A 12317-nucleotide genomic window follows, 5' to 3' on the forward strand; every position below is an offset into this window, starting at 1 on the left:
CCTCCTATGAGGGAATTAAATTCTTAGTCACAAGTATGGACGTTTTTGTCATTACCAGTAATAAGAACATCATGATTAAAAAGAAGCAGCACTAGCAGCAATTACCAATTTAGCCTGTTCCTCTGTAATAAACTAGAGATACTTGATTTACAAACAAGCCAAGAAGAATTGTGCGTCTATTCCCAAAACACAATACCAACAGGATATTGTGAACAACAGGAGGAAACTCTGTTGAACTTGTACAGAAGGACACTTGACAGAATAGTAATCTCAAACATTATATCTGTGTGTAAATCTGTTTTCTCTATCCTAATTATGCAAGAACTATGAAGCTGGTTTGAAAACAGTCATTAGGTGGATAAGTTTATTCTGATGAATACAGGAAATGTTTCTTTTTGTTCTTTACAAGGTGTCTGTTTCCTCCCTCCAGACTGGCTTCTATACTATCCCTGATTTGACTTGATATATGAATGCATTTCTGTGAACAGAGAAGAGACTATCTTTGACCACAAAACTGTGATGGAGTTGGTAAAAACAGAGCTACCTTGAAAACGGAATGAGAGATCAGCAAGTTAATCAGTAAGACTGGTGTCCAAAAGGATGAAAAATATGAAATCAACGTATATTGAAAATTAGGATGTAGTTAAAGGAATAGTTTCTCAAGCAGTGAGGGGCTGATTTTAACTCATGTCAGTTCCTTAGTACGATTACTGTACATGTCTGTAAATAAACTATCACTGGTGCAGGCTGTTTTAATCAGCAACCACATAGAAATAAATACTCATCTTAAATAAGGTTTGAGGAGACCAATTTAAATATATTGCTGCCCAGAGTGAAGGCAAAGACTTAATTCTGGATATTTAATTAAGATAGCTAAACTGCGCTGCCAACACTGTGTACAAATATGTAAGCTTTTGGTTTCCCACACTAACATACTGAAAGTGAGAAATGATAGTGCTGAAATCTGGAACCTGGTGTCAAACTACCGAGCTGTCACAGCACACCTGCATTAAAGCTTGAGGTTTGAAGTATTGCATTAAAAAGGATGAACTCTGAGAGGCTGTAAAAAGGTTGTGTAATGATTAGATATTTATGCATCTATTGATACTCAGTTCTAGTTTTATTTAATAAATAGTAAAAGCAACAATTTTCTAATCACTATTTTAAGAAATGTGGGCAGCTATTTTCTGTGACTGTATTGCACAACTGCATCTAGAGATTTTTACGTTATACCAGTTCCAGGCAGGGCAAGGAATAAAGAAATAGATAATCTCTTCAGAATTTTTCATATGCCTTGTACAGAAAATAGTGGATCGAGTGTTTTAAACAAGGGAGAAAAAGTTTGATTTCTTGCCAGGAGATTGAAACCTCTGGACCTCTTACCAAGTGAGTTTATTTTCCTGCCAACAAACAGCTTCCTCACCTTAAACAGCTTCTTCTTGTCTGCAAAACTCAGAGCAGTGAGGGAAACGGGTTCTGCAGAATGGCCATGCTGAAGAACCTGCTCTGGTTAGCGCAGGGCTGATTCACACCCAGATTGGGATATGGACCAGAAACCCTCACAGTTGAGGTGTGGGCCGTCCTCACGTGCTTCCTAACCTAATTTTACTTTCTTTTCCTCTAAGTTCATGAAAGGTGCTGGTTTTGTGCACGTTGATCTACTGCGCAGAAATTATTTAACTGCCTTTGCTAGTAAATAAAAGATGACCCTGATTTTCAGGATTCCGTATATTTTGTTCTTTTAAAAAATGTCAGGATTTACCCAGTTTAAGAAACTGAACTCCTTTGAAGTGAACTGAATGCATCAGTTCTGAAAGTTGGCCTCCCTCAGAGCTGTGAGTTAGTTGTGACTGTGAAGCAGTTCACACCGTGTTTATATAGTGTTTATACCAGTGATTTCAGAGCAGTCTCTAAGCACATGTGGAGCACCAATTCTTAGATATTTTGCAACTCTTTTTTTCAGTGAGAAGGAAAAGATGAAGATGGTTGGTAAAGTCTGAAGACAAAGGCTGGCCATGGATACCATACAACAAGGTTTTTAGTTTTATTATGCTAATAATAAAGAACAAACGTGTCATGAAATTATATTCTGTGTAGCAATAGAGAATAAATCCTGCACACCGCTTCAGCCTTTTGTCCTGTTTATATTTATGCAAGGCTAATGAATTGAGGAATAAATCAGCTACAGGTACCTGTTTAGTCCTCAGTTTAGAACTAAAATAGAGGGAAAGTTTTTAATTTGAGAATTATAAATCAAAACAATTGTGGTAGTTTTTACTTGTGAGGGGAGGAAGTTGTAATTCGTGAGCTGTATTAGCAAACATTTTTCAGTTTTTGTCTGGATGGACACAGAATTTGTTATTCTGAGATCCATGGAACAGCCTCTGCTTCAGACTATGAACTATTGTTCTGAAATGACCATGATCTTGACATTATCTGAAATATATAAACATTTTAAAATCAGTTTAAACCAGGATATACAGGGTTTTAAGTCTTCATTTTAATCAAGAATGGCAGCAAATGCATTAATGGTGTTTTGTTCCCGCAGTCTTCCGGTAAGGAAATAAATAGACTCATTCTGTGAAAGCTATTATTTTAAATGAACAATGATTTATTTTTGTTTTACAATAGCAAGAGAGGAAATGCTGTTTGAATATTTTTTCCTTGCGAATACATTCTAATTTATAGTAAACCAAGTGAACAATCCTCTATTAATTTGTTTTTTTCTTTTATATAGCTAGCAGACTGCAATTAATGCTTCTACCAGCAAAACTGATAAATAGGAGAATGAAAAGATAATGGTTCAGACTTTGACATATATCTTTGGGTCACCCAGATAATATGAAAATATTTGGACTGTTTAGAAGCAATTAATTTCTTTTCCAACGATAACTGAAAAACACTCATGTATCCTATAACCATAAAGCTAGAACTACGCCACTAGCTTAACCCTGCATACTAAGCTAACTGCAGTGAAATTTTCTGTACTCATCCCTAGAGGGCTGGTTTACTTACCAGTTGCTCAGTGTACGATTTAAAGAGTATTGCATGGCCCTTTCTATAGTTTCTTGTTTCTAGTGAAAACATAAATGTTTTTGTCAACTTAAAGGGCTTTTATTTCATTAACGAAGCAAAGCAATGGGGAGGGAGCCCCAGAAGGAGACACTTGAACAGCTTGAGAGCACAGTGTATGCGCTCAGTAGAACTCAATTAAAAAAATCTTATTACAAGAGTCTCTGTGGTCACAGATGCTTATCTGTGAAATTCTAAGTGATACCCTAAGGATTTTTTTGAAGACTGTTTTGCTGCTTCAAGTTCAGACAGCAGCATTTTTATTTACTTTGTGCCTAGTGTCAGCCCTTCTTAGAGCAGGAAGATGTCATGAAAGATAGGAAAAAAAATAGGTATGGTAGGGAAGGGAATGTCTTTAGGACTGCACATACCCTTATGAAAAAACATAGGCCCTCTTTTCTTATTTGAGCAACAGCCATGAGCTCTAGTGAAGGAAAACTTTGGATTTCCAGATGCCAAAAGGATTTATTCTGAAAGAAGTTGTTTAAAAACAAATGAAGTGCAATGAACCCAGCACTACTTGACTCAAACTGCACACAGACTTAGAAAACTGAGTGATATGAAAGAATGACTTCTTTAATTAATAGGAATCTTAATCAGCTAATTGTCTCTAGAAACTGATATATTATGTATGATTTGACCCAAAAGAAGTGGAAATTAAATGTCTAGGAAACAGCACAGTGTGAGTGTCACAATGAGATTTGATCTTTGTTTGTATTACAGGAACTAAGTTAGAAAACTTTTTTTTCCCCCAGTTTACAATTCTAGTGTTAAAACTGGGCAACGATTTTGTACCATTAACAATGGAGATCACATTTGACTATTCAGGACATTCATTGTTGGGAATTTATTGCCCGGGTTTCGATTTTAAATGAGTCCTGCTGCATTTTTCATGCTACTAACCTCTGCTATTGAACAACAACTCCAGTAACAGAGGATGTACTAAAACAGAAAAGAAAAAACTGCAGCTGAAGAATTATGGATAAATTAATTTTGGGAATTAAACTTTCTCTTTTCAGGAATATATCTCATAATACATCTCACATGCAATTTTAGCTGGTTGTTATATTTACATAATCATATGCTCCCCCTCCACACAGGCTGCAACCAGAGTCAGGGAAAGCGCGGTCTATATCATTTAGATAATATAGACATGTAGAACCTATGCATAAGACAGAAACAAATTAGTAAAAGAAACACAAATCTTTGCCCCATCATTAAGTCTTCAGTGTTATTTTTCCACCTGCGTGTTAATCACAGGATAAGAAATCTGCCCCAAACGTAATGAAAATGGAAATATGATGATAACAATAGTAGAATACTCACAGCTTTGTAAATAAATGCAAGAAATTCAAATTGCACAAAGATACAAACTTTTTCAAAGTTAATGGCTGAGATTGCAAATGAGGTTTTGTGTCCCTCCACTACAGAAATGGCACTTATTGCAAAACCTGAATTCCCACTGGCTTCCCCTAAATGCAGAATTTCTTAGGTCTGTTTAACAATTTGTGGCTTATTTGTCTCCCGGTTTACTCAAGAGTATGTATATGTAGATCACTATATGTAGATAAGATGAACTGGGCTTGCATCTTGGTCATTTGAATTGTTGATGATTGAGCGAAGAGGCCTAATTTAATATCAAACCTTGAAACCAAGCCTCCTTCTAAGAATGTTTTAAATTACAGAATGCGTATTTATGAGACATACGCTATAGCTGCCCTACCTAGACTTCGGTGTGTGTATTGGCATAATGACTTAGGATACTAACAAAAAAATCTGCTCTGATTGAGATCATCTCAACCACTTGATAGTTACCAAAGGGGAGGGAACAGGTATAATCGTATTTCATGGTCACATTTAAGGCAGACATGTAGTATTTATTTGAACACTGTTTTGGGCAATATATAATAGATTTGAGAAATTTGCCATATAGCGTACATTGTGCTAGGTATATTCATCCATTGCCTGCTGTCCTTTGAAACAGCTTGTGCGAAGAACCACTTCCTCTTCAGTGACTTCAGTGTTCTAAATGTGATTAACTCTGTATTTTTCTGCTATAGTTACACAGGGCAACAGTGGTCATTCCTTCAAAGTATTGGCTAATAGCCCTTAATAACCTTCTTAATAACCTTTTTCTATGTGCCAAATTTCAGTAGTCCAACTCGACATGAAGTGCAAGGACAGCAGCTTTACAGCAGCCTTAACACTATAGGAGGCTTTAATGTGGTGACTATGTGTTTAAATGCTAAGAATGCAGCACTAGTCTTTGTAGGACACAGTTCCTTCATCAGCTTCATAAATCATCTCCCACACAGGGTAACCCCATTGGGATTTCTGCCAGAAATCACAACTAGATTTGTTCCTTAGGATGAGTGTAAGTACTTTGTTTCATTCATATTATGGAATTCTTTAAAAAACAAACAAACAAAAAACCCTGTTTCTGCGGCCCCAAATTTATTAACAAATAGATATCTTAGATATAATCATACCTTTGGAGTGAATGTTAGAATGTGCAATTATAATTGCACAAATCTATGCAGATGAGCTTTTATTATAAACAAACGTATCTTTCTTCTGTTAGCAAACAATTCAGTAAATCAATAAACAATTAAGATAGATACTATAACAACAATGCACCCATTACAATTACAGCAGCAGAGAACTGCAATAAAAGGGATATAGAACATTTCAGTCTCTTTTTTAACGCTCAGGGTTTTTTTTTTTGGTAGTTTAGTATTTTAGTTTCTCATAGGCTCTGTGGTTATAACAGACTACATTTTGACATGATGTTCTTTCGTGTTTTCAGTGGACTGACTCTTGTTCCTCCTACTTAAATACTTCCGTTCCTATATGGGCACAGGGGAACAGCATGGGGAGAACACCCAGCAGTTTCACTTACATGAGCGCTTAAGTGAGGATTTTTGTTGTTTTTATCTGCAGTATCAACCTGAAAAAAACTTTCCCTGAGCCACCGTGTATTTATAAACTTGTATTTTACCATCACCTGGTAGTAAACACTGTGCTCTTAAAGTATATTGAGATCAGTTAAATGTACTGGTTTAAGTACAGTTGTCCTTCACAGGATTGCATCTGGCAGTAGGATGTACAATGAACATGTTTAGATTGTACTATGATTAGGGAGCAATGGAAAGGGAGGCCTGTTGTGTGTGCTTGTTCAAATGTAAGAGAAATCGGAAAATACAATTTTAAAATAATTTAAAACCTTTATTGGTTGCACTTCTGCAAAAATGTGCCACTAGGAATGAAACCTAGAGGAGCCTCCAGAATCAAAAGAAACAGACATATGGATCCTGTGTAGCTCTGATCCTCTTTCATACTATTCCTATGGTATTTGTTTATAAAACTGTATTATAGACTACAAAGTTTATCAACTGCTCTTTCAAAACCACGGATAGCTAAAAATCAACAAAAATCAGTTGTAAAGGGGTTACAATTGAGTTTAAAATTATTTAGCAATTTGCTGTAAGGGTAATATAATATTAAAAAATGCTGTAAAAAAGTGAGACCAAAACCAGAGTAATGGTGGAATTCCCACACATTCAGACTAGAAAATAATGCTGACTCTCATTTTCCATTTTCAAAAGTTGTTTCTTTCCCAACTTCCTCTTTCAAAATCATATAAATAAACAGATGGACTGTGTAACATAAAAAGTCAACGTTATCTCAATTTGTGAGTCCTGTGACTTTGTGTGGGCATTCCCCAATTGTACTCACTACAGAGACACTCCCTGCGAATGTGTCTGGCAAGAACAGAGGGATGTGGGGCTTCACTGAAAAAACACTGAGCATCTTCAATATAAGTTGTGGTTAATGAGAGATGAAGGTGTTTAGCCTTTTAACAAATCTGGCTCTCCTGGGGTGGCAGAAATATTCACCAAGAGTGAGTAAATGACTACAGATGAATGCATTAGTCGAGAGCTGTTCCTGTATACCAGCTGCTTAAATATTTTTATTATTTCAGTTTGATGCCACCAGCACCAAAGTGTATGTATGAATACACACTATTTGGATTAGGAAGTAAAATGAAACATACCCAAAACAAGTAGGCTACAATATATTTTTCAACAGTTAAGGGAGAACTACATAGCAATGGTTTATATAATACAGTGAACTTTCTCCTAAACAGTACATAAATGCTAGCTTGCTGTAATTTTTTTTTAGCTAATGTATGCTCAGAAGCACTAATAATAGGCCTTATGAGTCAGAAGCATTCATTAAGTAAACCACCAGAGTTTTCGAAACATAACAGTTGAGATCTAGTCTGTTTGAAGTGAACAAGTAAATCAATATGTTTTCAAAAATAGTGACCCTTCTAAAAACACTATGATAATATGCTTCTAAATATCCTTTATCCTTCTAAATATCCTTTATTCTGTGCAAAACCAGCATGTTAATTTCTGGATTAGCAAAATTGTCTTTCAAGACCAAACTTGAACCCATGTTCTAGGTTTTGAAATGCATTTGGAATGCTCAACTCTCTGATGATGGTCCCAGAGGAAAGTGGGTTCATCCCACCCGTGTTTGTTTACTGCAGAAGGCACAGTTGAGGCAGAGCATTTGGTTTGCAATGAAGAGCTGCTTTTTACTTTAGTTATCCAGCTGGCTTGATAAGGGTACAATTAAAAAAATGATCTGTTCAAGTTCACTAAGGGAATCAGTGTCTCGACTGGGAAAACTGAAAATACTGGTTCCCATCATGGAATGATTTCTCAGTAGAATTTAAATAAATTAGAGGGGCAAGCTATTGTATTTCACAGTCATCTGCACAAGCTGTCAGCAACTTATAGACCCAATTTACATCAGTAGGGAAATGTAGATGCAGAAGATGAATGAAAACAAATTAACACTTTCACGTGATAGATGTATAAACAGACATACCAGATATAGAATGGGAAAAGTTAAATGAAAATTTGTCTTCCAAAGCTATTTGGTTTTGTAGGCATCATTTTTAGGGGATAAGTTTGTCTGTATAATGAGTCCTTCCTTCTTGTCTTTAGTCGTTTATTAACCAACCTATATGAACTGTATTTCTAGGATTTTTCTAATTTACAGGTATTAAAAATTCCTTTCTTTCCCCTTTTCTTAATTATATTTTCCTTTTCCCATTTTTTAACAACCTAGAAACATGTCAGTGCTATCATGAGACCATTGTGTTGGTATGATACCCCTGCCTTTATCAACAAGATTAGATCACTGCAACAGAGTTTTGCCTGTTGCATGGATTGATTACCAATAAGAGTAATAAATTGTCATCTGCTATGGTAACAGAAGGCAATGACATCTGCACGTTGGCTCATAAGTAGCATCACAAAATTTGGTGGTAAAGACGTTGTGAGGCTTAGCATTTTCTAATGTAGTTTCAGGGCAGGACATGGTGCTCCAGCAGGAACAGAGTCTCCTGCAGTTGCTTCCCACCCTCTTGCTTCTCCAGGCCTTTCCTTCCCTCCAACACCATTTTTTCAACGGTTTTGTGTCTCCATAGACTCTCCATTTCAGCCTCAGTCTCCTGGCTCAGCCAGCGCTGGTTTCTCCTTGGCCCGCTGCCCGAGTCCCCTGCTGAACTCAGGATGTGGTTCTGCCAGTCTCCGTGTGGGCTGCCGCTGAAAGGGGCAGTCCCGTTCCCCCTGCTGCCTGCCCTGCTCTCCCCTGGGAGCCCTCAGGGAACTAAACCTGTATTATAGGATTCGCTTTCTTTCAGTTCAGCTCTGAATCAGATCATCTTGGGGTAAAATGAACACCAATGTTAAAAATCACAACCAGGGTTGGAGGGGACAGTGGAATAGGGAGAGGAGGGACCACGTCTTTCAGCAGCACTTGGCAATTAATGTGAGTTTCATCATTAAACTTCATTTTTGGCCCCAAGTTCCTCAACCTGCCTTTCCTGTTTGTCTTCGCCCTTTAGCCTCTCTTCCTAGTGGGTTCCCATTTGCCCCTGCCCTGTCTGCTCCCGTCCCAGAGTTACCGCCAACTGCTGCCAGCCGTCTCGCCCAGCTCCTTTTTCTGCCTCGGTCCGTGGATTATACTTCACTGGTCTCCTGTAGACAGACCTTGTCAGTGACAGTGCCTGAGGTCCCTCACTCAATTGCTGTTTCCAAAGTATGAGTGCAAAATGGGAGAAAAATGCTTCAGCGATTCAGGTAGATAGAGTTTATTTTTATAAACTCTCCTCAAACCATCTTTAATTAAGAGGCTCTTTTGCTTGTCTATGAAAAAATTTTGGAACTTAACTCTGAGTGCATGTATTATAAAATGGCTAATGATCCTAACGGTGATGAAGTGAAATTCCTACAAACTGAACTTTCCTCACTTTGAGCCCTTTGTATTAAAAATAAGCGGTGAAATAGTTTTCAACAATAGTTAGAGGCTCTTTTTCCTACTGTAAACAAATGCTGAATAACTGGGCAAAAGTCTCCTCTACGTAATGCAAGTCAACTCCCATTGACTTAACAGGAGTTGTCATGCTATATGTGAGTAGAATCGTGTCTCTGTGAATAAAGGGGTTTTTTTCAAGAGTGAGGGGGCTCTGCACAATGAATGCATTTTTACCAGCCCTTTCTGATTCATTGGCAAACTACCAAACACAAGAACTGTTTCTGTAGTCTTTCTACTCTCACAATGACAGACATTTTCTTTTTCATTTTTAGTGGGAAGTCTTTTGTGTTTTTTTTGCTCATGAAAATGTGTGTCTTATGCTTCTTGGTATTTTGTACAATGAAGTAGAAAGTATTTCTCAGTCATAATATTTTTGAAGTTGTCCCTTCCTGAGTTTGTCATGTTTAAAGCTTAGCTTGGGATAAAGAGGCAGATTTGGGTCTAACTTACGTGTACATCTCTTGCAATTCAAAAGCTGCTTTGAAATGAGACTGGGCAGACCCCTGTGGAAGTCACAGCAGCCCAGGGAGCCATCCAAGTGATGCCAAAATTGTGTCTCGCTGCCGTCCACCCTAGACCCAAACTAGAAAAGAAGGGGGTGGCTTTCTAGTCATCAGGAATCCTCTAATGGGCCAAAGTGAAATTCACTTTGGCAACACAAAAGAAATTCAGCTTGTGCTAAAGGACTGCAATCTGTACTGTAAACTGTAGCAATCTTGCTCCCTGACATATTTTATGTTCTTCCCAGAGTTGCCCATGACAATTTCTAAAAAGAACGTAGCAGGTATCTTTATACAATTACTATTTTAGAAATCTGGGTGGGGTTTTTTTGTGTTCTATGGTTTACATTTTTTATCATCATCATCAATTATTTTCTTGATAGTGAGTCAAGGTGGTTTTCTTCCTATTGTGCTTTGGAAAACATATATTACCGATTACACCATTACAAAGATCAGCTGTGTAGATAAAACTGCCTTCCTAGAGAAACGGCAACTTGTAAACTGAGGGCCGCTCCTAGTCTGTCCAGACTGTAACAGTGGATGAGATAAAGTGAGCCCAAACCTGACAGTCATCAGACATCCATACTCAGAACCACCAGTGTCACTCCTTCATTTCTCTCTGTGGAATCCAACTAAATATTTCTGTAACCATCTGACCAAAACCGGGCAAAATCCCTGTGGACAGCAGAGACAGTTGGATGGTGTCTGCAAGTACATGATGGTGCTTCTGACCCAGAGTGTTGCATGGCAGTGTTGTCTGATGGTTAGCAAAGTCTTGCTGCCTATCTGCACACAACTGGATTTCTTCCAAAGCTGAATTAAAACTTGTCTTTAAAAAGTATATCTAATCTCATGTTTAAAACCCAAGCAAAGGTGCACTGCTATCTCTCCTGATAGAAACTATTTAAATATTTAACTGCCCTTATGTCAACATCAGGTTTGTCTAGCTACAGCTTCCAGCAAATGGATACCTTCGCCTTTGTCAGCGAGGCTGAAAAGGTCATACTATCAAGATCTCTTTTCTATATTTAAGCACCTATTCAAAGTAATCCAGTCTCTTGTCATTTTTTTTCTTTCAGAAGCTGAATAAGCTGGAATGTGGAAGCTTTTATTGTAAGTTAGTTGTTTTCTGCTCCCTGGATCACCTTCCAGTCCTCTTTGATCTATCACTAGTATTTCTATTTTCCTGCTAGTGTAAATATCAGAAGCAAGTGCAAGCTTTTTTGTAATGTTTCTTCACCAATGTGCATAGAGGGATTTTCTTTCTAGAAGACAAGTTTTTATTCATGCTAGATTGCATTAGTTGCTTTTGCCACAGCATTACCTGTGCTTTGCTGAATGAATGAGCACATTGATCTTTCTATCCTTTCTAAACTCTATCAGCAAAGACTTTATACAACCACCTACACGGCTCGCACAAAATACCTTCAGCTTAGGAATCAACATCCTGAAGGATGCTGCTAGAAACACATCAACTCTTTGATATCTTGCCACTGACAATCACATTTTGAAATGTCAGTGAGCCAGTTTTCAGTCCAGTTATTTCTGTATAAATCAGGTGGCTTGCATCAAAATGTCTTACGGTGCTAAATCAGTAGCTTGGAGAAATCCAAGTTTAAAATGGAAGTGCAATTAGTTTTTATCAGCATTTAATTATTTTTAAAAATTGAGATGTTTGTTCCCACTCCTCATGGCTCTGAGTGCACGAATAGGCCTTAGTTGCCCTGGACCAGAGGTGTGCTGCGCTCCAGCCCTGGCTGCGCCTGGCCCTCCTGGGCTGCACGCCGACTCCAGGCTGATGTCCCAGCCTGGGCTCTGAGCTGGGCTTGTCTGCCCCCAGCACCCCCGGGCCTGCCCCGTTCCCAGGCTGGGCGGTGAGATGTGCCCTGGCTGGGAGGCCATGTCCTGGGGCACCCGCCCTGGGAGCCGCCGACCTGCGCTGTGTCTGGCGCTGCCTTCACACGGGAGCACGTAGGTGGCGAGGGCTGCAGGCTGGCAAACACTGTGCCGTGAAGGCAGCTGACTGTAGAGCAGATCTTGCTGCCGCCATTCATTATTTTTTTATTAACAAAGACTGGAATATGGGCGGACCTCTCCATCATTTCACCTGGGATCAATATCTGGCTAATGGGTTTTTATGTCCATGAGCCAAAAAACTTTTGATTTTCAGTGGTGATGAGGATCCACCACTCCATCCAAGTCAGCCTGGGCTGCATGAGACCACTGATGTTTAAAACAATCAATAGTTATTACAATCAAACTGAGCCTCTGAACACACTGGAGCAGAGCACAAAAAGATTCCTGTGTTTTATGACGAGCACGTGGAACAATTTCAGTGGTTGCTGGATAATA

The sequence above is a fragment of the Nesoenas mayeri genome (genome assembly GCF_963082525.1).
Source record: "Nesoenas mayeri genome assembly, chromosome: 9".
NCBI classification, from domain to species: Eukaryota; Metazoa; Chordata; class Aves; order Columbiformes; family Columbidae; genus Nesoenas; species Nesoenas mayeri.